At 49.0% G+C, this 23355-nt stretch overlaps 1 pseudogene; it reads right to left on the reverse strand.

The window, feature by feature from the left end:
- Positions 1–1134: 1134 nt before the first annotated feature.
- Positions 1135–22459, reverse strand: LOC103740892 (annotated as a pseudogene).
- Between the last annotated feature and the right edge of the window lie 896 nt (positions 22460–23355).

The following is a 23355-nucleotide window of genomic DNA, read 5'->3' on the forward strand; positions in this document are numbered from 1 at the left end:
AAAACAATTTTTAGAAAATATCTATTTATTGAACTTAAAGTGGCAATACATACCTGTATTTTCAGAGCCCAAGAGCCTTCATCAGGAGGATCATGAGTTCAAAGCCAGCCAGGGCTACACAGAGAAACTCTGCTTCAAGAAGTCAAAATCTAATAAATCTATATATTGAGCGTTCTGTTCATGGAAGGCAGGGTACAAGGCTAGCAACAGGAGTGACGGCCAAGACCAGCTGCTGTTCTCCTTGAGTGTGCATTTCCAATACAAATCAGACAAAAAGAAGCAGGAGATGTTCAGTCAAACCTCTATGAGGTCATTGACTTGAATAAGCTCAGCACTAGGACCAACTGGCCAAATCAAAACTGTGCCACTCAAGGGCTGAGATGAGGCTCAGCAGTAGAGCAGTGACGATCAGGCCTGGGGCTCAGTGGAGGGTATTTGCCCAGCCTCTGAAGGGCCCTGGGTTCCATCCACAGCACAAGGAAAATGCCAAACAAGTGACCTGTCAAATCTGAGCCACTCCTGCTCTTGTAGGGGAGACTAGCTAAACCCCCAACAAGCCAGTTTCAGCCAGGGTGAGAAGGGGGTTGCCTCTTGCTAAACCTGGCAGAGAAGGAAGTCTGAAACAAAGCACTTTCTGTTCTGCTTTCCTTGGCCTCCTGGGTCTTCCTCCTCTGCTGTGCTTGTCAGAAGATCCACTACACCTTGCTTCTGTGATTGCAAAGCCAACTGAGATGGGTCTCCTACACCTAGCCTTCCCTGGCTTTCCCTGTGCTGCTGAATCTCAAGTCCCTGGGCTCAAGGATGTTCCTGCTTTGGCCTTCCAACTAGCTGGGACTGCGTCCTGGCAGCTCGGTTAAGATCTTGAAACCAAAGTTGTTGATTTTGTCTTTTCACATGAATGACGCACAGAGGAAACAGAGCTGGGATCGAGACCATGAAAGAACTGGAAACAAAGGGGCGTGGAGAGGAGAGGCGGTCTCTGAGGTAAAGCTGGGAACCGTGGCACAAGCCCGGAGTCCCAGCTGTGTAGCAAGATCACTCAAGGCCAGAAGCTCAAGGCCAGCCAGGGCAACACAGTGAGAAAAAAAATTTATTTTTGAGTGAGATTAACTTATGCTACCTACGCGTAGAGAACAAATAGAGACCAGAATTGACAATAAGTATAAAAACTAAAGAACTGTCATCATTTTTCACATGGGGCAGAAAACCCTAGAAGGTTAACCAAAGTTACAAGAGGAGCCTGTGGTGCAGCCAGTGGAAAAAGAGAGCCTGCCTGTCATCTGTGGCTTCACTCAGGACCAACAGTGCTTCATGAGATGACTGCGAATTCCTTGAGTAGGGAAGGGGCACCCTCATAGAGCTGGCTCTGAACCCCAAGACCCCAGAGCCTAAAGGGGTCAGTCCTGCAACATGTGCCTATGGGAAGCACCATATTCAGATGGGGAGGAGCATGCAGGGTAGTCAGCCATCATTATAACACGGGGACTTCCTCTAGTCCACTTCATGGGGGAACTTGCCAAGCTGCTGTGGCCTGTGCCTCTGTCAGTGCCCAGTAAAAGTCTGCCAGTGCACAGCAGCACACACAACCCGACACTTGCCTCAAATGATTGCTGGGCCACCACACAGCATGGATGGAGCCCCTCCCACAGGACACTCCAGTAGGATGTGCCAGCAGGATGCTCTACGCACATGTCAAGTCAGTGCTGGTGTGTGCAGGTTTTTCAGGTGGATTTGCCAGGCATTACCCATTCCCTGGACACCTTCTGAGTCACAGAATCACCTAAACAAAAGAGCCACTCCCCAGGGGAAGCAGCCTAGCCATAATGGACCTTGGCCCCCATCTCTTTGGAGAGGTCACTAACATGCCCTGCAGTTTCTGTTGTAATGCCTTGTTGTCCCTGACCAGTGTGGTCAGCTGCACGGCATCTATCCAGCCCACGTTCCCAATGATGATGGTTGCTTCCTTAAAGAGCATCTGTTTTTCAGCAGGGGGCAGCTCCATTAGGATCTGAGGAACTGGGTTAAACTGGCCACTTGCCATCCAGGACCATAGCAGTTCCCCAATAGCTCCCCCTGGAAAGCAAGAAAGGAGTCAATTAGTCAATTCATCCTCAAACAACTGCTGTGGCTACTTGCAGAAAATGTGGCCATTGCTGTGACGAATGGGCACATTTGGGAGCCGGTCACAGTAAGTTCAGTCACAGCAAGTTAGGTCACAGCAAGCTCATCTTCTACCAGGCAGCCTACAGGGCAAAGGTCTACATGGTCTCTAGCCCATTTGACCCAGATAATTGACATCCAAGCACACCCCTCCCAGCACCTATGCTCAAGGAAGCCTACGCACTTCCCCCAACCCCCAGACCTGTGCCAACTAAAATCCCCTTTATGGCTGACAAACACCCCACTTCCAGGATCCCAGAAATATCTCTCTTTACCAAGGAGAGGCTGAGAGGAAACACATCTTCCTGGAAAACCATCTCCACATGGAGACTAGGACACCAGGCTGCTTCCACAAGGTGTCTGAGGTGAGATTTGCCCTCAAGCTCAGGGAATTTCCCGAACACTCGTGGGAAAAGGACCCTGGAGACAAGCAAAAGTGTTTTTCTCTTGAGGAGTGTTTTGATTCTCCCTGCTCTAAGTTGTAGGATCAGAAAGGAATCTGTATCTATGAACTTTTTCTCTTTCTGCCGCCCAGCAAAGGCATAAGCTTTGGTTCTTCCTTCCTTTTCTCTTCTTTTCTGAGGCAGGGGCTTGCTGTGTAGCCCAGGCTAGCCTAGATCTCTGGATCATCCTACCCTAACCTCCTAGGTGCCAGAATCATAGGTATGTGCCACTACGTCCAGCTCTGCACATGATTTTTAGATTTATGCTTTTTGGGGAGCAGTGGTGGGTACTGAGCACAGGGTTTCAGGAGTGCTAGAAAAGCTCTCTCCACTGAGCTACGTCTTTAGCTAGACATACTGTTTAAGTGTAAGTGTACTGCCAAAGTTTGGGCATGCTGTGGTGGGAACTGAAGACCCTGAGGGATGGAAAGGAGCACTTTATCAGGCCATGTATGGCGTGGTACAAGGTCAGGGAATGTCCCTAGGGGCAAAGGTATCAAACTTAAATACCTTCAAGGACCTGATCAGCACTGGCTCCTTAGTTCCCACAAACACGTCACGGGACACAGTCACACTGAACTGAAACTGGGTGAGGCTCATTGTGGGAATTTTCTGTATAACCTTGGTAACATCTACATAAATCCAATGAGATTCCAAAATGAAAAGTTTGTTCTAAAACTGAACACATAATTGGTACAGAAGTATAATTCCAACACTCTGGTGGCTGAGGCAAAAGGATCTCTAGTTTGAGGTCCAATCTGGAATACAGATTCAGTTTTAGGCCAGCCTCAGCTACATAGAGAGACGCTGTCTTGAAAGATATGGGGGAAGGAAGGGGAGAAGGAAGGAAGGAAGGAAGGAAGGAAGGAAGGAAGGAAGGAAGGAAGGAAGGAAGGAAGGAGGGAGGGAGGGAGATTCTTTTTCAGAGGAAGGAAGGAAGGAAGGAAAGGAGGGAGGGAGGAAGGAAGGAAGGAAGGAAGGAAGGAAGGAAGGAAGGAAGGAAGGAAGGAAGGAAGGAGCAAGCGAAAGTTTGTTTTAGAATATATAGCCTTAGCCAAGCGTGGTGGTGCACATTAGTCATCCTAGATCTGGAGAGCTATGTTTGAGGTCAGCCTGGGCTATATAAGCAAAACCTTGTCTCAAAAATAAATTAATTATACGGGCCTGGACAGATGACTCAGCCGTTAAGAGCACTGGCTACTCTTGCAGAGGACCCAGGCTCAGTTTGCAGCACCCACATGGCAGCTAACAACCAGATATCTGTATTTCCAGTACCAGGGGATCCAACGCCCTCCTCTGGCCCCCATCGGCACTGAATGTACATGGTGTACTTACACATTTCTAAGCAAATCATACACATAAAATTTTTAAATTAATTAAAAGTGAATAAATATATAACACAGCCTAGGCAAGGGAGAACTCATTTGTAGTCTGGACTCAGAAAACAGAAAGCAAACCTAATGCGATCTGAATCCAAGCAGGTGGTCCCTGGGGCTGATGCTTACTCTGCATCCCAGGACAGGCCCAGCCACATTTACTGTGTAAAAGAAAGGCTCTGGGAGGGAGAACCTGCTGATTTACAAATTTGACTGAACATTTCCCTATGATGCAGTGAAACACTTGGGCTCCAGCATTGTTCTTGTGTGCACTAACCCTTTATGGGAACATCAATCCTTGATTCACTCACTGCAGCACTTAATGCAAAAAGCTGCCAGGACATCAACCCCCAAATTACCACTTGGTCTTTGCAGCAGAGAGAATCTCTGTGTTTCTCAGGGGAAATGAAGCACCTACCAGTGACCAGAGCCTGGAAGCAGCGAGTCACCCAGGATCTTCCTACAAACCCTGCTCCCTGTCAGCTTTATTCGATCTGAATAAAATAAATGCTCCCAAGAAGGAGATGGGGCCCAACTGTACCATAAAACTGTCCCATTTGTCCCCATCAGAGGCACTCAGGAGTGGGGAGAAGGCTGGAGTGTCACTGACAGAAAATTGGTTTATCTCCTCCCTCCCTGAGCAGCAAGCAGCCAGGTCAGGACTCCTGAATTCACAGAATTTGGAAAGAGGAAAGCATTAGGGGAAGGTCTGGGCCACCCATGTGCTGAGGTTTCTCTGAAATGGAGCTTCAGCTTATTGCAATGTTCTCCATGTCAGTCCTGCTACGAAGGAAGAACAGAGCAGGAAGCCTTACCAGCCTTGGTAGAAAAGTGCTTCTCCCTGCCCAGTCTGCCAGCACCTGCAGACTAGTTCAACTAGGAAGGGCTTCTAGCCAGACTGGGTTCCTAGAAGCCCGAAGCCCTCAGCATAGGTTGTCAGCACACACACACACAGTCATCAGTAATTAACTACCCAGCCTGACTCTGCAGGTGCCCAGCTGCGGTGAGGACACCAGCTAACTGTGTTGCAAGCTCCTCAGCTGGCCATCTCGGGTATAGGGAGCAGGAACCTTCCTTGGTCTTTCCCAGATCTCTTCTCAACGCCTCTACAGGCAGCCAGTTGGGGCTCCATGCTAACCTACGCTTTGAGCCATGGTCCTGAGCCAGGTGGGTCTTCTGAAGCCTAGAACATGGGCACTCAACATAAAGGAGGCTCCAGAGAACAGTGAGGAAATGAGCCACTCTTCCATCTAGTGACAGAAACTGGCCAGCAGAAACAGTGGCAAAATGCACTCTGGGTAGAGTCGCTCTCCTGGGTATGTGCCTTTCAAACCTTTGCTTTGCTTTTCTGTCTTTGTTTTGCTTTAGGACCCCTTGATTTCTAAGTGAGCCTCTCTTGGAGCAAGGCGGCCTGTGTAAAACAGCCGCACTGACTATCTGTTCATGGATGGAGCTCAGCAAAACCAGCTTCCTCCCTGGATTCCTTCTCAGGTAGTGTGACAGTGACAAGGGGACATCCAAGGGACCCAGACACCTTGTGTCTTTAGATTCCAGGACTCAGCACTAGAGCAGGGCCAGGGGATCCCTGGTACCTGGAGAAAGGTGTCTCCCAAGTGTGAAGAGATACAGATGTCAAGGCCAAGATCACCCTGCATCCTGAGACCTGCACACAAGAGCTGTGCTTCCAACATGACAGACAGAAGCAACTGGGACCCACAGACTCCTCGCATGTGGTACTGTGGTCCCCAGACCATTCCTCCCTATGGCTCCACAGCCTCAGACTGGTCTGGAGCACAGACAGCAGCTCAGGCTGTCCTCAAATTCTCCACCTCCTGCCTCCCAAATGCTGGGATTACAGGTGTACAAAACCACACCTGCCCAGAAATCTTCTTATGACAAGTTCATAGCTGTCTGCACCTGTGAGATATACATACTTACCAATGGCTATTCCTGGTGGGCCACCAAGCAAACCTCCAAGGAAGGCTCCTGGCATTGTGACTAAAATACCCTTCCTAGTGTGCTTCCAGGTCACCTTCCTTCTTCTCTCCTGGGAAATGGAGCATCCACCATGACAGGCTTCTCTGTAGACCTTAAAAGAGATTCAAAAAGACAGATGGTTTGGGGGTTTGCTTGGCTATTTGTGGGTGGGGATTTGCTCTCTCTCTCTCTCTCTCTCTCTCTCTCTCTCTCTCTCTCTCTCTCTCTCCCAAGTATCCCATGGTCTCCCTGTAGCCCCAGCTGACCCAAAACTTGCTATGTAGACCAGGCTGGCCTGGATCTGAGCGAGATCTGCCTGTCTCTGCCACTGCCTCTGCGGTGCTGGGGTGCTGGGATCAAAGGCCTGTGCTACCACATTCAGGTGTTTTTGCTTTAATTTTTTTGACTTTATATTATTTTTTTGGTGTATGAGTGTATTGCCTGCACGTAGTGCACCTGTGTCGTTCAATGCCCACAGATGCCGGAAGAGAGCATGGGATCCCCTTGAACTGGACTTACAGATGGCTGTTAGCTACCATGTGGGTTCTGGAACTTAACCCAGATCCTCTGCGAGAGTAGTGTTCTTAACCACTGAGTCGTCTCTCGAGCCCCTTTTGTTTGCTTTTTTGAAGTAAAGTCTCGCTACATAGCCCACACAAGTCTGGACTCGTGTTTCTTCTGTCTTAGCTCCCAAGTTCTGGGATGACAGGGAAGTGCCTCACATGGCTGCAAGAGCTTAAATCAGCTTATGAGTATTTCTACCCAAACGTACCTCTTCCTAGCAGTTTAGAAAGGGGTCAGTCACTCAGCCGTGTGCAGGATGGATGGCATAAGCCCTGTATAGTTGTCCATCACAGAGAAGCCAGGCAGCAGCTAATGAGCACAGGAAACAACGATGTGGACAGAAGGTCCTCTGTGCCCCTGACTAGCTTCTGACGTCTCACAAATGAAAGAACAGCCCGCCACAGTTTCCACTGGTTTCCCAGAGAGGCAAGCCTCTCTCCAGGTCAGCAGCCTCCTTCCAGCAGCCTCTCAGTTGGCTCATGCAATAATTCTCATCATACAAAGCATGCCAGAGACTGCAAAGTACTGGCCACATGGCCTTTAGAGTGTGACAGGGCATTGGGGCCAGGCCAGAGGAGGGGAAAGGACAGGACGTTGGGGCCATACTGGCATTGCCTTCTGGGTAACCTGAGCAGAGCGTCAGAAGATACTTCAATTTGTTTATTTTTATGTCTTTGAGTGCTTTGCCAGCATGTATATAAGCGTATTGTGTGTATGAATGCACAAGGAGGCCAGAAGAGGGCATCATATGCCTGGGAACTGGAGTTACAGGTGGTTGTTAGCTGCCATGTCAGTGCTGGGGACTGAACCCTGGTCCCTGCCAGAACAGCTGGTGCTCTTAACCACTGAGCCACCTCTCTGGTTCCAGATATTTCAAGTTAAGAGAAAGGAAAACTGGGCTGGAAATGTGTCTCAGTGGTAGAGCAGATGCCTCCTATGAGCAAGGCCCTGGGTTCAAACCCCAGTGCCAGAAAGAAAAAAAAAAGATGGGTGAAAACCACCTTCTAGCTGGGCCCTTCTAAGCATCAAGTGGGAGAATTCAGCATGACTGACTGAGGTGGTCCTGGGACGCTGTACTCTGTCTGGTGGCACTAAATGAATGTTATGTTACCAGCACACACCACTGGCTTCTTTAAACAACTACTCTTATGAAGTGACACAGTTCTACACATGGGACATTACACAGACAACAGGTAGGTATGGTAAAACAGGCTTGTAATTCCAGCTCTTGGGAAGCTGACGATTATAAAGTCAAGACCAGCCTAGACTAGATAGCTAGACCTAGTATCAAAAAAATTAGTTTTGGGGAATGGAAGGATGGTTAAGAGCACTGGCTGCTCTCCCAGAGGACTTGGATTTGGGTCTCAGCACCCACATTGGCAGTAATTCGAGTTCTGGGGGATCCAATGCCCTCTTCTGGCCTCCATGGGCATTATATGACACAGGTGTACTTACCCACATGTAAGCAAAAAAATCCACATTAAAATTAAAATTAAAAAAATATTTTTTTCAAATATTTTATTTATTATTTTTATTTTATATGTATGAATGTTATGCCTGCATGTAGGTAAGTGGGCCCATGTCGTGCAATGCCTGCGGAGGACAGAAGAGGTTGTCGGATCCCCTGGAACTAGAGTTATGGACAGTTGTTAGCTGCCATGTGAGTACTGGGATTCGAACCTGGGGCTTCTGCAAGATCAGTGTTCTTAACCACTGAGCCATCTCTCCAGCCCCCAAAAATTAAAAAAATATTTTTAGGCAAAAACATGCTGGGTGTGATCCTAGGTGCCTTTAAGTCTTTGAACAGTATGAATTAGTAAGGTGAAGCAACTACAGAACAAAATAAATAAAAGACTTCCAGGGACGCTAGGAATGGTGGCTCAGAGCTGGAATTTCAGCAGTTAGGAGGCAGGGGAAGGAGGATTAGGGCAAGTTTGAGGCCAGCCTGGGCTACATAGTGAGATCCAGGCTTCCCTGGGCTATGGACTGAGATCCTGTATCAAAACAACAAGCGATCTCCAGGGGCTCATCGCATATGAAAAGATGTAGGGTCAGTCCTTGAGAACAATGACACTAACTGCAGTTTGCTGGGGCCTGGACACTTGACCATGCTGACAGGGAAACACAGGTAGAGGTGTGGTCATGGGTAGTGTATGTACCCACAGAGGCATGGGTGGGTCAGGAGAGCCCACACGTTGGTGGGCCACCTCACATGGTGTGGTCTCACAATTACTCATTTCTCCAAAAAGCAGTGGGCAATGTGCAAGCATGAGCAGTGCAGGGCACCCTGGAAAGAAAGGTGGAGCCACCGGCTTATGGTGCGTTTAGTGTGGAGGCTGTAATGGAGTGGAGAGAGAGCCAAGTGTGCACTGGGTCTGGAGCTGGAGCTGGGAATTGTGTGGCCACTGGGACTGATGGAGGGGGTGTCCCTCAGGGCATGGACATGCGATGGGGCACTCAGACTGTGGGGTGAGACCGCGTGTGAAAGCTAATGGATACTGCGGGCAGGGCTTGAATGCATGAGTGGGTTAAGAGAAGTCATCTCTTTGTTAAGTCACTCCCTCCCAAAAGTCATATAAACTATGCAAAACCCAAGATAAAAATGTGTTATGCTAGTTTTGTTGATCCGCGTCAGGACCACGAGACCCTGAGTGAATGAGGGCAAGAGCCGGAAGGGGAAAATTTTAGTGCAACACATGGCAGGGGAGAAAAATCAGAGCAGCAAAGCTGGTGATTCTCACAAGGTTTGATCTTTCACTGCAGGCTCAGGGGCTCAGGCAGTTTCTGAGGGAGCGGGAAGAAGTTGGGGGCTTCTCCTGCTCAACAGCTTTGGGTTATGTGAATGGTCCTCCTCCTCCTTTTCCTCCTCCCTTACTCCTGTTCCTCCTCCTCCTCCTTTCCTGCTCTTTGGTTTTTCTCCTCCTCTTCCCTCATTCTCCTCCCTCTCCCTTCTCTTCTTCACTCTCCTCCACCTCCTCTTCCTCTGCCCCCCTCCTCCTCCTTCTCTATCATCCAAGAATAGTGCAGAACCAGAAAGCTCTTACTTCTTTTTTATTAAAGTATTTTGATACACTAGTTAGAACATAATTTAAAACCTACAAAATTTTAAAACTTGTGAATGATTTCTGTAATTTTGTTGTTGTTTTGTTTGAGACAGGGTGTCCCTGTAGCTCTAATTGGCCTGGAACTCACGGTGTAGACCAGATTAGCCTTGAATTCAGAGTTCCACCTGCCTCTGCTTCTGCCTCTGGAGTGCAGGGATTAAAGGCGTGCTCCACCATGCCCAGCTAATTTCTGGAATTTGACCTGTTCTCTGACTGCAGGTGGCTGAAACTACCGAAGGTAAAACTGTGACTAAAGGAGCCGTGATGGTTGGTGTTAACGTCAACCTGCCACAAGTTAGAATCACCTGAGCAGGGAGCCTCACTGGAGGAACTTCCCTGACATTGGAAGACGCACCCAGATGTGCTTGGCACCATCTGGTAGCAGCCCAGATGGTACATGGCAGAAGGAAGATTATTCCCTTTTTCCTTATTGACCTTCCCTGTCATTAGGACCTGATTATCCTGTTGTTGCTGTTGCTGACTCCTTGGCTCATGTCAGAACCGGCTTTCCCGGGCCTCCATCGCTGATGGACGACCAGCTGCTCTCGGACTCCTCAGATTTTTGATATCAAATCGGGCTACAGAACTAACCAGTTCAGTGAACTGAGGAACTATGGGGTCTCTGCCTGTCCAGTAAGAGTCACTGTGGGATTACTCCAACTGCTGAGGCCCCCACCCAACTTCAAGGGCCAAGACATTACCAGGTTCTGAGTCTCTCAGGTCTGATTCAGGTGTTGTTTCTATTTCAAAGTAAACTGATTAATAAATTCTTTTAGGGAGCTGGAGAGATAGCTAAGAGCACTGACAGCTGTTGCAGAGGACTTGGGTTTGGTTCCCAGCACTCACACTGGGGCTAACAACCATTCTTAGCCCCAGTTTCAGGGATCTGACACCCTCTTCTAACCTCCATAGGCATTGCACAAGACCAGTGCAATTACATATGGGCAATATTCTCACACACAGAAAATAAAATAATAAAATAGTTTAAAATTTATCTTCATACACACACACACACACACACACACACACACACACATTCTGACAGCTCAGTTCTTCTGAACAACCCTAATAGACAGGGCCCTACTGTACCCATTTCACTGTCACTGCCCACTCAAACAGATGCAGCTCCTAACCTGCTCTGATGCCCTTAGTCAAAACTCATGAGGCAGATGAGGTACCAGCATGCAAATGCAATCTGCGGCCTCCCATTTACCAGCCAGGCCAGTGTCAGGGCACAAATCAGACTTCTTCAGGGTGACGACCAGCAAGTGCCAGGGAGCAGGGGAGCTGGGCAAGGAAAGGGGCCCCACTCCAGCTGGGGTTCGCCAGTCCCACACCACAGGCAGATGCAGCTTTGTGGTTACCCTGATCAGCAGAAAGCCTGGTTTAAATTCCTCACAGGAATCATTTCAGAAGTTAGAGCATCAACAGACTTACTGTGAAGGAAAGGTTTGTGACCTCATCCCTGAAGTCTGTGCTAAAGCTCCATTTCCTAAATTCTTCAGGCTTGAGAAACTGAGGGGCCAGCTTGTCCTGCCTTCCCTCCAGTCCATGGCCATCTGTGTCGGTGAATGACCGGGAGAGAGAAGGATGAAGGGGGCAAGAGAGTGTGACCCTCCCACAGCAGCACAACTATTTCAACAATACTGTCCTTAAAATGGGCTCTGGTTCCCAGAAATTTACCTGCCAGCCCCATGGAAGGCCAATACCAACTGGGAGCCCTGGAGTTTTGTGGGTGCCCAGGTCAGAAGGAAGAGTACACAGGGGCTCTGGGATACACAAAGAGGAGGCTTCAAATAGCAACCTCACTTTCTGAGTTCAGGCTGTGAGGGAGAAGGAGGGAAGAAGGCTTCGGGGCTAACACAGACCTCCCTGTACCTCTTAAAAACAATACCTTAAGCCAGGCATGGTGGTACAGGCCTTTAATCCCAACACTTAGGAGGCAGAGGTGGGCTGATCTCTGTGAGACAGAGGGCAGCGGGTTCTACACAGTGAGGTCCAGACCAGCTAGGGCTATAGGGAGATCCCATCTCAAACAAAAAAAGTGTATTAGTTACTTTTTTGTTGCTGTAATAAAAACACTGACTAAAGCATCTTATAGAAGGAAGCCTTTAATTGCACTTCCAGCTCCAGAGGAATTACATTACATCCTGGTGGAGTGGCTTGGTGTCAGGAGGTGGCTGGGGGAGGAGCTGAAGCTAAACTTTACATCTTGAAGCAGGCACAGAAAGCAAGAGAGTAACTTGAGATCCAGCAAGCTTAAGTACTCTCTAAGCCCGCCCCCTGTAACGTGCTTCCTCCAACGCGACCACACCTTCTAAGACCTCCCAAAACAGTGCCACCAACCCGGGACAAACTGTCCAAATACTTGGAGCCTATGGGGGATGTGGTCATTCAAACCACCACAAACAGTGATATCAGACAAATCCCTGGGTACCAATCTGTAGTGTGGAGGAAGTTGGAGTGGGGGTTGAAGAGGAAAAAGCAAACAAAAGAAATGAAACAGAAAGAAAATGAGAAGAGGCCCTCAGCCAGAGGTCAGCAGTCAGCAGTACCAGGAGTTTCCATTTTCCGGATTTTACAAACACTACTGTGCACTCTGGCCTCCCATAAAGTTCATCATCCTGTCCACCCACTCCCCAAAACAAGGCTGTCTTTAAATGACTTGACTGTTGATATTTAAAAATAAGGCTCAGGCCTGGAACCCCAACACTGGGCAGGCTGTGGCAAGAAGTTTGTGAGGTCAAGGCCAGTCGGGGCTATATAGTAAGACTCTACCTAATAGAATGTGTGAATTGCAGAAGAGCCACAAGCCTCATTAGGGAAAGCCATAAATTCCTTAAAGTGTCTAACTGGCCCTAAATTGGCAGCCTGGCTTTGCTCAAGCCTTATCAACTGGTCGCTCCCTGAACTGAGGGAGACTGTCTATGGAGCCAGCCTGTCTACTTTAGTGCTCTATGATAGCTCACCTGTCTGAGAAAATCATCTTTGGAGAGAGAGCGTCAAGGACTCCAGACCCTGACATGGAGTTAACTCTTGTAGCTGTGTGAGCAGAATTCCTATAAAAGTGAAAACAGCCCTTCCCTGTGATGCAGATGCTTTGTTCCCCAGACAAGGCCTCTGTCCTCCCCCGTGTCCTCTAAATAAAAGAACATATTCCTAGCCTGTTGTAGATCTGGCTCTGACTTTTATTTCTAAACTCTAAACTCCATTCCTTTTCTGCCCTCTTAAATCTAACACTACCTCAAAATAATACCAATAATAAAATTGCACATACACGTTGGATTCCTGATTTCCCTGGAAGGATCAGAAGGCCCAGGTGGTAGGTCCACTGCAGGGCTCACAGTCAGGGCTGGAACTGGGCGAACACCTCACACCCCACAATGCAGCAGGATGCCCCAGGCATGCACAAGTCTACTCACTGGGCCATAGCAGTGGCTTCTCCACCTCTCAAAGCACCCATTTCTTTACAGAAAGGCTACTGCAGCTTCCTGTCTCCACACAGCTAATCTGGCCTCCTGTGCCCCCACACCCCTTCCTGACCATCTCTAAGCTAGAAGTGAGGCCTGGCCATGCCAACCACCACACAGTGGATGCCCCGCAGGCAGAGCTGCTCCAGACATCACACACACCCTACTTATTCCTGTGACTTTGGCCTCTTGGTGTTTTGGTTTCTTTACATGAAAGCATGTCACATACCTTGGGTCCCCAAAGGTCCCCACAACCCCAGTGCCCCTTCCCCAGGCTGGAGGAGGGCACCTTGGGGACACAGAGGCACAGAGGCTGCCAGAGGCTGAGGCTACCCTTGTTCTGCCCTCCAACCTTCAGTCTCCTTGGTAATTTGAGTTGCCATGTTCAGGGTCAGACCAGGTCTGGGTCCCCAAGCTGGGCCGAACCTGGAGAAGGACCTGGAGGCTGCAGTGGGTTATCCCCTCCTCCATCATGCAGCTCTGGGTACCACTTCGATTGATACTTGCGTATACTACTTCACCCCAATGCGGTGTCTGGAAGGGACTCTGTGTCCCCAGGCCTCCCCGCTTCCCTTTGCCTAGGCTCTGGGTTCTCACCTGGAAGGTTCTCCTGGGCACCCTTTGTGCTGGATCTGCACCTGCAGGTTCCTTTCCTCAGGACTGAGAGATGACAGAATCCTGCACCCAGGTGAGTTAATTTATGCACTGACCAGTATCAACTTGCCCCACCCTGTCTGGGGCACCCCAGGGCTGGTCTTGCCCTCCTGCTTATCAGGACAAGGAAGGGGCACGCCCCACTTGCTTGGCATAGTGAATGGGGGAAACCACTTGGGAGGGAGCAAAGGATGTGAGAGGTCAGAATGGCAGAAGAGTCCAGAGAGGCAGGTGGAGAATTCCTCCCAACCCTGACTTCGGAGATGGAAGGCTGGCCTTGACCCATCCCTAATTACAGAGGGGTTCTGGGATATACAAAGATCCAGACCTTCAGGTAGCAGCATCACTTCCTGAGTTCAGACTGTGAGGGAGAAGGGGGGAAGAAGGCTTCTGGGCTAACACAGACCTCCCTGTACCTCATTCGTAAAAACAGTATCAGATCTGGGCTGACGCAGACTTTTAGTGGCAACACTGGGGAGCCAGAGGCAGGCAGATGTCTGTGAGATGGAGAGCAGCAGGGTCTACATAGTGAGGTCCAGGCCAGCTGGGGCTATAGGGAGTTCCTGTCTCAAACAAACAAACAAAAACAAACAAACCTATCAGAAAATGCCCTGGGTACTGATCTCCAGTGTGGAGAGAGGGAGTTGGGGTGGGGGTGGGGGTTAAAGAGGTAAAAGAATCAAAACAGAAAGAGAATGAGAACAGGCCCTTAGCAGAGGTCACTTAGTGTCTTCTCATAAGTTTCCACTTTTTGGAATTTACAACTGCTACCCTGCACTCTGGCTTCCAAAGGATGGCCTTGAACCATCCCAAATCTGAAAGACGATTCTGGAAGCCCCAATACCTTGGACCTTAACCCTGAGCACAAACCTGCTGAGTAGGCAGATTGGCATTACCAGACCCAGAGGAACTGACCTGGCCAGGACCGCCCAGCTAGGAGGTGTGGCAGATCCGATTCCAGCCTGGGTGTGGCTGTCCAGAGTGCTGTGGGCACCCAGAGGACAGAAGTATTTCCCATGCCAAACTCCTGTTATTTGTGTTTTCTGTATCCTGGGAGAAAGCTTAAAAGGCTCTGAATACCAAGACTCTCCTGGCTGCAATGAAAGAATTCCCGACTTTTTCTGAATAGGAGGTTTTGGCTGAGTTTGGGTGACTCTCCAAGAACCAAAGTTTAAAGGAGGTTAAGAACAGCTCAGCTTGCTTCTTTCAATCTGCACTGGCTGAGGTGCACCCATTTCCCCCGCTGGCAGCGCCCTCTGGCGGCCCCTTAGAGAACCAGACCTGTCTGCTGTCTCCTTCCTGGGGCATAGAACTAAGTACCAAGTACCAGAGCAGGGGGAAGTGCTGGGAGGGAGAAAGAAACCCCAAAGGGAAAAGAAGGTAGGCGGGGAGACATTCACACCAGTACTGAACAAATGAAGTCATGATGTGATTGCACTGAAGGCTAGAAATGTCACACAGGGAGCACACGTTCTCATGGCAGCTGAGGAGAGACCTCCTGTGACAGAGGCACACAGTAGGGCCTGTGTGCTAACTATGCATCAGCTCCACAGACACTTAATGCTTTCAAAATGCTTACCGGTTTTGAACTCCTGATCCTCCTGCCTCAGCCTCCCCAGGACTAAGATTACCACTTCATGCTACCAGGCCTAGCTTTTAGCATACTTTGGATAAGAAAAAAAGTCTAGATGTGTTAAAATTTGGAAGTTATTTACTACCGCAAACAGAGCCTATTCTGTCAGAAACTGGAGGCTTAAAATCGTCTAGTACACTGGCCTGCACCACCACGTCCAGCTCATCAAATGTTTCTTAGTCCAATCAAGTTGACAGTTAAAATTAATCATTCCAAGTCTGGAGAGATGGCTCAGCAGTTAGAAACACTGACTGCTCTTGCAGAGGATCTGGGTTTAGTTCCCAGCATCCACATGGTGGCTAAAACCATCCTTAACTCTAGTCCCAGGGGATCCAACATCCGCTTTTGACAGCCATGGGCAATGCATGACACAGGTGCACTTACATAACAGTCATACACGGGAAATAAAAGTAAATTAGGGAAAGGTTTTTACTTAGCCACCACAGACAGCAGCTGTTTTGGCATCTAAGATTTCCCCTGTGGAAGGAAGGCCCTCAAATCAAGGACCTCATAACCTGCTTTTAGGTCAGTCAGTTTTTCCATGATGGAAAGATCAAAGGGTTATGGAACATCCCAGAATAGCTGCCCACAGCAGTCCTGCACTCTGAGAAGCTGTCTCTGACCTTGTGCCTTTTTCCCACGTCCCTGGTGGAACGCACTCCAGGTTGACTCAGGACCTGCTGATGGAGGGTGTCAACTAAAGCTCCCAGAAAAACCTGACATGTTCAAACTGTACTTTCTTCTGCAAGCTTGATTAACTAAGCTCCAGAGATTGTGGATGTCTGGACTGTTACAGGTCCAGAGCCTCATTACCACCGATCTCAGGCTACCTTTAGCCCCTAGATAGCCATTTCTTTGCTCATCTCTGTTTCTGACCTAACATCCCGTGACTAACAGAAAAAAAAACCCTTTGGAATGTATTAACTTAGCAGATCACCAGGTCCAAAGCATCAAAAAGCTAAGACTGTCATCAGATAGCATCTGAGATCTATAGTAGAATCCCCTGCCACTGCCCCCCGCACTATGCCATGACCTGCTAACTAAATGTATCCACCAATGTATTTGAAATGTGTCTCGACATATTACTTTAATTCATTCTGTTACTATAAAACTCAGTGAAACAGCTGCCACAATTGTACATGGAATGGGGGGTAGCCTGAATATGTGTTCCCAGGCCATGGTCTTTTATTTAGCTCCAGCACAAAGTATCTCTTATCCCTTTTCAGGTGAGAGCTGTGCTTTTGCATCAACACTTATGGCCCCATAGTGTGGGGCCCCAAGAATTATCTGCTTCTTATCAGGAGTCACCTGGATCCATTGAGTCCAGCCATCTGGTGTTGTCTCCTTAAGTGGATTGTGGATTTGGTTAATGGTCCATCAGTGTATTAGTGTATTCTGGGCTGTTGTTTAAGGATCCTACTTGTTAGATAGCATTTTTTTTTGTTTGGGTTTGCTTTCAAAGTGTTAGTTTTAATGTATCCATTTTGTTTGCTTTGAAAGTATTCTGGTTCCCACAGTCAGTCTGCTTTTTTTTCTTTCAGACCTCAATGCATATTTGATTCTTAAATATGCTAGCAGTAAGTTTCTTCATTCTCTTTTCCTCTGAACACCTTTCTCTCATCTAATCTAAGGAATGGAGAAATGTTTCCAGAGAAACAGATAATTTGTATTACAGCTGGTTTTAGGGTTGATTAGTATGTTCCTGTAACTTTCAACTACTGGGTAAATGGTGGAGTTTGAACTGCTGAGTGAATGGTGATACCTGTGATGAAAAAGATCTGAGAAGAGCAGGTCCAGGGGGAAGCTAGGTTCAGTGTTGAGTGAGTGGCTTATTACATGAGCAGGTGGGAAGGTGGAGATGGGTGGAGATGCCAGGCCTAGAGGGCTGGACTAGGGAGTGGCTTCATCCCTGTGACTTTTAGGTCTCTGAGTGGGCTGGGCTCAGAGGAGTGGGTGTGGACAGAGGTGGGGAGAGGAGGCAAAGAGAGGGGCTGACTGGTCCACCTGGGCGGGGCTGTCTGTGGAGTGTCCTGTGGCTATTATGATGATGATGATGATGACTCTGATGAGGACAGGGAGGGCAGCAGGGATGGAGCCTGGCCCAGCTGGGTGGAATTCTACACCTCTGGGGTTTCCTGGTCAGTCTTCCACAGCTGATCCTCATCTGCAGAGCATCTGCCTTGAACCATTGTCTGCTGTCCAGGGTTCCAGAAGGGTAGGTCCTGACCTCTGTGGTGTTATTGGGACCTCTGACCACAGTGATGGTCACAGACAGGGGCAGGTGGTTGTTCTTGCCCCATTACCAGTGCCTTTCTGGTAGACAGCAGCCTCCTAGTTCCATTCAGGTAACTGCTTTTCTATTTCATAAGGCCCAGAACATACAGGCCTTCAGAAAAATGCCAGGCCCAGCCTGATCAACCTGCAGCCCTTAGCATTAGACCATCTCAGATGCCCAAGACATGGAGGGACCAGGGTGGCTAAGAAGGGAAAAGAAAAGACCAGACCAGAGTGAGAGTCCACTCCACTCTGAGGCCTGAGCCTCCGACACCACCCTACACCTGGATAAGCACAGCCTGTGGAAGACTATGAAGCCTGCCTACCTGCCATGCTGATGCCACTACCAAGCCGCTAGACCCTGCCAGGTTAGCTGCTAGGCTGCACTGTGTGTGCCTTACAGACCCAGGGCAGCCTGTCAAGCCCTCTGCCCTGTCACCACCCCCCAAGTGTCTGTCTTTTTATCCTCTCCCATCTCCCCTGCACTAGGGGAAAGCAGTGTTTTCCTTATGATTAAGTTTCAAGGACAGACATTCACCTGGACTGACTTACTAATAACAAAAAAAGCACCAAGTCTTTTGGTTGCTAAGTCCAAGAATGCCCTTGCTTCAGACATGACTCAGGGTGGAAACCAAGCTGGGGACAAATGTCACTGACTCACCACACTGGGTGCTCCTGGGAATACCGACTGCCCGATGACACATTCATGACATGCATTCATGCCACACTGAGGCTGGGTCCCCAAGGACACAGCCTCTTCCCAGTGCTGTGGCAGTATTTCATCTCCCTCCCTCCCTCCCTCCCTCCCTCCCTCTCTCCCTTCCTTCATTCCTTCTTTGAAAGTCTCTCAAGTGGAGCCTGGTCAACCTTCTCAGAGCCAGAGCATTAGAGAAGATTGATTCTCCACCTCCTAGCAGCTATCAGTTGCCAAAAGTTCCTCAGCTACGTGTGGGGTTTTCCATCCACTTCCCCACTTCTGTGCTGGGATTGTCTGGCTTGAACTTGCATGGGACTTGCCCATGCTGTTACCACTGCTGTGAGTTCACATGAGTAAATGAGCAACTTCTGGAAAACTCTATTTCCTTGTGGTCATCCACCACCTCTGGCTCTTATGTCATTCTGCCCCCTCTTCAGCAATGATTTCTGAGCCATGGGAGGTAGAAACTTGACACAGGTGTCCTATTCAGGGATAAGCACTCTGCAGTCTCTTATTGTCTGCACACTGTCCAGTTGTGGGTCTCTGTGTTGATCACCATCTGCTGCACGAGGAAGCTTCTCTGGTGAGAACTGAGAGATGCATTAATCTATAGTCATTAATTAGTTAGTTTAATACTATATTTAGCAGAATAGTAGAGCATTTGGGGATATAAATCTGACTCTATAGGCATATATAGTAATGTAAAAGAGCACATAAAATTGGGTGGTGGGAGGTAAAGGGGGTGCAGACAGGGGAGGGGGATCTAGATAGATCAAAACACATTGTATGAAATTCACAAAAATCCATTTACAAAGAATAGAAAAAGTCTCACGACATAGCCCAGGCCAACCCAAACTTGAGGTCCTCTGGCCTCGACCTCCCCAAACAACTAGCCCTTTGGGCCATGTAAATGAATGGAATCAATGGCATAAATTGTTTACATGGCTCTGCCCAAGCCTTCTAGGGTTAAAAAGACTGTCCTGTGTAGGCTCCTGCTCAAGCCCCGCAGATGGTGTCTTTGAAGGGGAAACAGCCCAGGTATGGCCACTGGCCTTGCACACTAGTCACACAGCCATGGGCCTTCCAGGAGCCTCCTGAAAAGCTGGGTATGATGGCACACGCCTGGAACCCCAGCACCGAGAGGCATGAGGATTTTGGGTCTGAAGTCAGCATGGGCTAGTAGAGAGAGAACCCTGTGTTGAAAAAACAAGCATCTTGCAAATGTTTACGTATCAGTCTTTGCCCAGTTCATGGCTGGTCTTGGTCAGAGGCCCTGTGCGTAGAGGAGGGTCACTGTCAGCTACATGTGGTGACTCTGTGGGGAGAAAGCTTCCCCAGCCCCCTAGTATAGGGGAGTATTCAAAGTGGGAGGTCTAAAGAGGCAGCTGTGACCCAGGGCACAGTGGACAGATGACAGGCTGTCCTTGGAACTGAGTGGGGTGCAGTCTTTCCATAGGACTTGGATACCAGGAAAGGGCTGTACAAGGGCCTTGGTCAGGGTTCCTAGCCTGCGCATTTGGCCATAGGACTCCCAGACGCCACCTGCTTGGGGCTAGTGACATTCAGGTGTGTTCTGCAGGGAAGCAGGGAGGCAGGCAGGGGCTCCTAGGACCCCAGGAATCCTGTCTCTCTGTGATGATAGGGGTAGGTGGTGCTGGTGGAGGTGACTGCCACATACTGGGGCCAAGCCATGCTGCAGAGGCAGAGCAGGTCACACAAGGCCTTCCTGAGGCTCAGGGAGGGATGGCTGGATGACGGCTTTCTAGAAGACGTAGCCTTTGATTGTACTTTAGAGAGTATGGGGCTCCAGCAGGCTTTGTCATGGTATCTATGAGAACTCGATACTGTGTCTATTTAAAATAATTTTGTTTTTAAACTTTTCCTTACTTTTATCAGGCATGGTAGGCCCACCTTTAATTGTAACACTCAGGAGGCAGAGGCAGGCAGATCTCTGTGAGTACAAGGCTAGCAAGCGCTACGTAGTGAGACGCTAGCTCAAACAAAACAAAACAAAAGTTTCTTATTTTTATATTACATGTACTTGGGAGGGGACATGCTGCTGCGTGTACATGTAGGTCAGAGGACAACCTACAGGACTCGGTTCTTTCCTTGTATTATGTGGGCCGGGGGTTGTGGGGAGTGAACTCAGGGCATTGGAGTTGGTGGCCAGTGCCTTTCTCTGCTGAGCTATTTTGCCTAGTCTACTCTTTTTTAACATAAGACCAATCAACTATGATGCTACCCGAAGGAAAGACAGGGAAATAACTGATGTGGCCAAGGATGCTCCAATGTGACAGTGAAAGCAGAACAGACAGGAAGACCACAGAGTAGCCAGACAGCAGCACAAGAAAATATTTCTTGGGTCTGGAGAGATGGCTCAGTGGTTCAGAGCACTGACTACCCCTGCAGAGGATCTGGGTTAGAATTTACACACCCACATGGCAACTGACAACTGTCCATATTTCCAGTTCCAGGGGATCCTGAACCTTCTTCTGACCTCCACAGGCACTGCATGACACAGGTGCACTTACACACATGCAGGCAATACACTCATACACATAAAATAAAAATAATAAATAAAATATTTTTTGAAAAAGAAAGTATTTCTCAAGTATTCATCTGACAGTGCTAATGTGCAGAATACATAAGGAACTCAAAAAAACCAAAAATTTGGGGGGGTGGTGCATATGTAATCCCAGCACTTGGGAGGCAGAGGCAGGAGAAATGTGAATTTGAGGTCAGCCTGAGCTACATAGTGTGATCCTGTCTCAGATAAACAGAACAAACAACAAAAGAAAACACAAGCTACCTAATTTTAAAATTGGGTGAATAGACACATTTACCAAAGAAGAAATGATAATATTGGCCAGGCATGGTTTATACAACTTTAATCCCAGCTCTTGGGTGGTAGAGGCAGCAGAATTTCTGTGAGTTCAAGGACAGTCTGGTCTACATAGTGAGTTCCAGGACATCCAGGGCTGCATAGTAAGATCCTGTCTCTAGGTGAATAAGTAATCAGTAAATAAATAAATAAATAAATAGTGCTTAGTATGATTAGCCATGTAAATCACGACACTGAACAATCATCTTGCTCAGTTAGAACGGATTCTTTTTTTTTTTTTTTACTTTATATATAAAGTATATATACACACAAACCCTATTGAAAAGGCTGTTGGGATAAGGGACTGCCCTATACTGTCGATAGGAAGATGCACTGGGCTAGCCATTCTATTACAATACGAGGGGCCTCAGCTCAATATAGATCTTTTGCACAAGTCAACTCTCCCACATTGGGGTCTCATCCAAAGAAAATGACACCAGCATATGGTTCCCACATACCACTGGCATCACAGTGCAATCACAATAGCTAAGTCGAGGCGTGTTGGGTCCCAGAATGTCTCTTCAGGAACAGGGCAGGACATTAGGAGGTGCTGTCTGGGGTGGAGAATCTGGTTTCCTTCTTGACATCTACTGTGAGTTGCCCTCACAGGTTGGGGCAGAAGTGCCCACCATACCAGGCAGAGATTTCTGGAGACATGGTATCTGGCCTGCTCCTAGGCTGAGACCCAAGGGCTTGCTTGGGGCTGTCATTCAGGTGGGTACTAAAGACTCCTGTGACCTTGGCCTCTCTTTTGTCCCTGCCTATCTTTTGAATACAGCTGCAAAAAGGGCTGTAGCAGGAATTTGGGTCACCACTGGGCCAAGGACCTGACCTCCCAGGCCTACAGGAAGTGACCCTCCCAAGCAGAGGCTGCCTCAGTGTGCGACTTTGCACACCTCGCATCAGCAAGTTCTGCCCACCCTAAATTCAAGCATCAGCCCTTGCTTCTGTCTGCAGCCAGCTCCCCTCTTGTGCGGATTGATTCTGGGCAGTGCATAAATTAACTCACCTGGCTGCAGGCTCCTGCCATCTCTCCCTCTCCCAGTCCTGAGTAAAGCGGCCTGAAGGTGGCAGACCCAGCACAAAGGGTGCTCTTCCAGGTGAGAGGCCCTTCCAAGGGAGGCCCTTCCAGGCGAGAACCCAGAGGCTGGGCAAAGGGAAGCAGGGAGGCCTGGGGACACAGAGTCCCCTCCAGATACCGCGTCCGGGGTGGAGCAGTGCGCGCCAGTGTCAATCAAAGTGGTCCCCGGGGCGCGGAGGGAGGAGGGAGTGCCCCGCTGCAGCTTCTGGGTCCTTCTCTAGGCCTGGCTCAGCTTGGGGACCAGGACCTGATTTGTCCCTCAACATGGGACTCAAATTGCCATGGAGCCTGAAGGTTGGAGGGCAGAGCCAGGGCGGCCGCAGCCTCTGGCAGCCTCTGTGCCTCTGTGTCCCCGAGGCGCCTGCCTCCAGGCCTGGGAAGGTGCACCGGGGTGTCCGAGACCCAGTCAGGACCCCAGGTGTGCGGCAAGCTGTGATGTAAAGAAAACAAGGCAGGAAGAGGCCAAAGCCACAGGAATAAGTAGCCTGTGTGTGGCGTCTGGAGCAGCTCTGCCTGCAGTACCACAGGTGAGCATTCACTGTGTGGTGGTTGGTACTGCCAGGTCTTACTTCTAGCTTAGAGATGGTCAGGAAGGGGTGTGGGGGCCCAGGAGGCCAGATTAGCTGTGGTGGAGACAGGAAGGTGCGGTTGCCTTCCTGTAAAGAAACTGGCACTTTGAGAGCTGGAGAAGCCATTTCTATGGCCCGGTGAGTAGAATTGTGCATGCCTGGGGCATCCTGCTGGATTGCTGGGTGAGGGGTGTCCAATGAGGTCCAGCCCTGACTGCGAGCCCCACCCTGGACCCATCACTCAGGCCTTCTGATCTTTCGAGGGAAATCAGGAATCCAAGATGTGTGTGCAGTTTTATTATCGGTATTATTTTGAGATAGGGTCTTACTATGTATAGCCCAGGCTGACCTTGAACTCACAATCCTCTTGCCACAGCCTCCCCAGTGTTGGGGGTTAAAAGGATGTGTCACTTGCTGGTGCTATACCTATATCTAAATCTATCTATATAGATTTTTTTTTTTTTTTGTTTTT

This window comes from Nannospalax galili, unplaced genomic scaffold, assembly GCF_000622305.1.
Source record: "Nannospalax galili isolate Female #2095 unplaced genomic scaffold, S.galili_v1.0 scaffold1231, whole genome shotgun sequence".
NCBI classification, from domain to species: domain Eukaryota; kingdom Metazoa; phylum Chordata; class Mammalia; order Rodentia; family Spalacidae; genus Nannospalax; species Nannospalax galili.